The sequence below is a fragment of the Gossypium arboreum genome, chromosome 8, assembly GCF_025698485.1.
Source record: "Gossypium arboreum isolate Shixiya-1 chromosome 8, ASM2569848v2, whole genome shotgun sequence".
NCBI classification, from domain to species: Eukaryota; Viridiplantae; Streptophyta; class Magnoliopsida; order Malvales; family Malvaceae; genus Gossypium; species Gossypium arboreum.
The window spans coordinates 24,701,142-24,704,479 of NC_069077.1; the positions used below are offsets into that span (position 1 = coordinate 24,701,142).

At 37.0% G+C, this 3,338-nt stretch overlaps 1 non-coding gene across 1 annotated transcript; it reads right to left on the bottom strand.

The window, feature by feature from the left end:
• Positions 1–388: 388 nt before the first annotated feature.
• On the bottom strand, positions 389–495 carry LOC128280328 (small nucleolar RNA R71). The gene has a single exon (XR_008270508.1). It is a non-coding gene; the product is annotated as a small nucleolar RNA R71 (small nucleolar RNA).
• Between the last annotated feature and the right edge of the window lie 2,843 nt (positions 496–3,338).

The window sequence follows — 3,338 nt, forward strand, 5'->3', positions numbered from 1 at the left end:
GGTTAATCAAAATCCTGCTCCACGCACTATGTATGATTATGCTAAACCTTCTTTAATAGGAACTGAATCGAGCATAATTAGACCTGATGTAGCTGCAAATACTTTTGAATTAAAACCTAACACTATTCAAATGATACAACAATTTGTTCAGTTTGATGGTTTGCAGGATGAGGATCCCAATGCTCATTTAGCCAACTTCTTAGAACTATGCGATACATTTAAAATTAATGGTGTCTCTGATGATGCTATTCGTCTTTGGTTATTCCCTTTTTCATTAAGGAACAAAGCTAAACAGTGGTTGAACTCGTTACCACGAGGGTCAATTACTACTTGGGAACAAATGACCGAAAAATTTTTACTAAAATATTTTTCGCCGGCTAAAATGGCTAAATTACGTAATGATATCTCTTCTTTTGTGCAGATGGATTTAGAAACACTCTACGATGCATGGGAGAGACACAAGGACCTTTTGAGAAGGTGCCCTCACCATGGGTTACCGCTTTAGCTATAGGTTCAAACGTTCCATAATGGCCTAAATCCTTCGACTCGACAAATGGTTGACGCAGCTACTGGCGGAACCATCAATAATAAAACACCTGAAGATGACTATGAGTTTATAGAGGAGATGTCATTGAATAACTATCAATGGCAAGTCATGAGGACAAAGCCAACAAAAATAGCCGGCGTTTATAATGTCGATTCGGTCACCATGCTCTCTAATCAAGTAGGACTCTAAAATAAAAAGATTGATGGTTTTTTTAGTTCTTCACAGGTTCACCCAGTAATGCAGTGCGAAGCAAGTAGAGGTGGAACAAGCCTTTCAAAATACCAACCTTATGGCCACAATATGGATAACGAGCAATTAAACTACATGGGTAATAATCTTCGACCTCAAAACAATCCATATAGTAACACTTGCAATGCAAGTTGGAGGAACTACCCTAATTACTCGTGGAGCGGTCAAGAAAATCAAAGACCACAACCACATCCAAGTTACCAACAACCACCCTACCAATAGGAAAAGAAGCCGAACCTTGAAGAGATGCTCTCAAAGTTTATTTCAGTGTCAGACACTCATTTCCAGAACACTGAGACAGCACTTAAAAATTAACAAGCGTCGATCCAAGGGCTCGAAACTCAGATAGGCCAGCTTTCCAAACTAATTTCAGAAAGACCACTAGGAAGTTTACCTAGTAACACCAAATCAAAAGAGCATATGAAAGCAGTTACGCTAAGGAGTGGGAAAGTGTTAACGGAAACTAAAAAGAAGCTAACACAAGAAGCTGTGATAAGCGAAACGGGGGAAGAAAAACCCAAAAATAGTGACAAACTAGTGCCAAAGGAATATAAACCTCCAGTTTCATACCTAGCAAAATTGAAAAAAGACCGCATTGATGCACAATTCGGTAAGTTTCTTGAACTTTTTAAGCAATTTCATATCAACTTATCTTTTGTTGAAGCCATCTCGCAGATGCCTACATACGCAAAATTTTTGAAGGAGTTTCTAACAAATATAGGAAATTCGAGGACTTGTCTATGGTAGAACTCAACGAGAAGTGCTCAGCCATACTCCAAAACAAGCTGCCAACCAAACTAAAAGATCTAAGGAGTTTTACTATCCCTTTCTTAATTGGTAGTCTGAATGTTGAGAAAGCGCTAGCTGATTTAGGCGCTAGTATTAATTTGATGCCATATAAAATGTTCAAACAACTTGGTCTTGGGGAACCTAAACCTACTAGGATGAGTATTCAATTAGCCGATAGATCTGTTAAATATCCTATAGGCATTATAGAAGATGTACTTGTAAAAGTAGATAAATTCAAATTTTCTCTTGACTTTGTTGTGCTTGACATGGATGAAGATGTGGAAGTGCCCTTAATTTTGGGGCATTCATTTTTAGCCACTGCTAGGCCTGTAATCGATATGGGTGATGGTAAATTGGTACTTAGAGTAGGTGACAAGGAGATTATCTTTAAAATTTATGATGCTATGAAGTTTTTTAGGGAACAGGATGACTCATGTTATTTTATTGACTCTATTGATCATACTACCCAAGATTTTTTTAGGAAACTTTACAAAAGGACACGACGGAACTGTATCTAGCTCAAGAAGAGGAGACAGATGATGAACCTAATGAGCATTATTCAAGACAAGTAGAATATAAGGGGATTAAGATAAACAATGAACTTAAGCAAAAACCCTCTATTGAATAGCCTCCTAAACTAGAACTTAAACAATTACCAAACCACTTGGAATACGCATTTCTTGGAAATAATTATACATTACCAGTTATCATTGCCTCTAACTTGCAACCCAAGGAGAAAGAGGAATTAATCCAAGTATTAAAAGAACATAAGAAGGCCATAGCTTAGAAAATTTCTAACATTAAAGGAATCAGTCCTTCTTTTTGCACCCATAAAATTTTGATGGAAGATGAATACAAACCGTGTGTACAAGCTCAAAGACGACTGAACCCCAACATGAAGAAAGTTGTAAAAACTAAGATAATTAAACTCTAGATCTGGAATTATTTATCCTATTTCAGACAGTTCTTGGGTAAGTCCAGTGCAGGTTGTCCCTAAGAAAGGAGGCATGACGGTTGTGACCAACGAAAAGAATGAATTAATCCCAAAAAAGACAGTCTCAGGATGGAGAGTTTGCATAGACTACAGGAAACTGAATGATGCCACAAGAAAAGATCACTTCCCCTTGCCATTCATTGACCAAATGTTGGAAAGATTATCCAGACACATGTATTACTGCTTTCTAGACGGACTCTTTGGTTACTTCCAAATCCCAATAGCTCCTGAAGATTAAGAAAAGACGACATTCACATGCCCATATGGCACGTTCACTTATCGTAGAATGCCTTTTGGATTATGTAATGCTCCTGCTACTTTTCAGCGCAGTATGATGGCCATCTTTGACGAACTCGTGGAAGATATCATGGAAGTATTTATGGATGATTTCTCGATATTCGATAACTCTTTCCATCTCTGTCTTAAAAATTTAAAATGAGTTTTAATAAGATGTGAGGAAACGAACCTTGTGCTTAACTGAGAGAAATGTCACTTCATGGTTCAAGAAGGTATTGTATTAGGGCATAAAATTTCTAGTAAAGAGATTGAGGTGGACAAATCTAAAATAGAAACAATCGAAAAATTACCCCCTCCTAGTTCGGTTAAGGCTATTAGAAGCGTTTTAGGACATGCTGGTTTTTATAGAAGATTTATTAAGAATTTTTCTAGAATAGCTAAACCTTTGACTAAATTGCTAGAAAAGATATACCTTTTAATTTCAATCAGGAGTGCTTAGAAGCTTTCAATACTCTAAAGGAT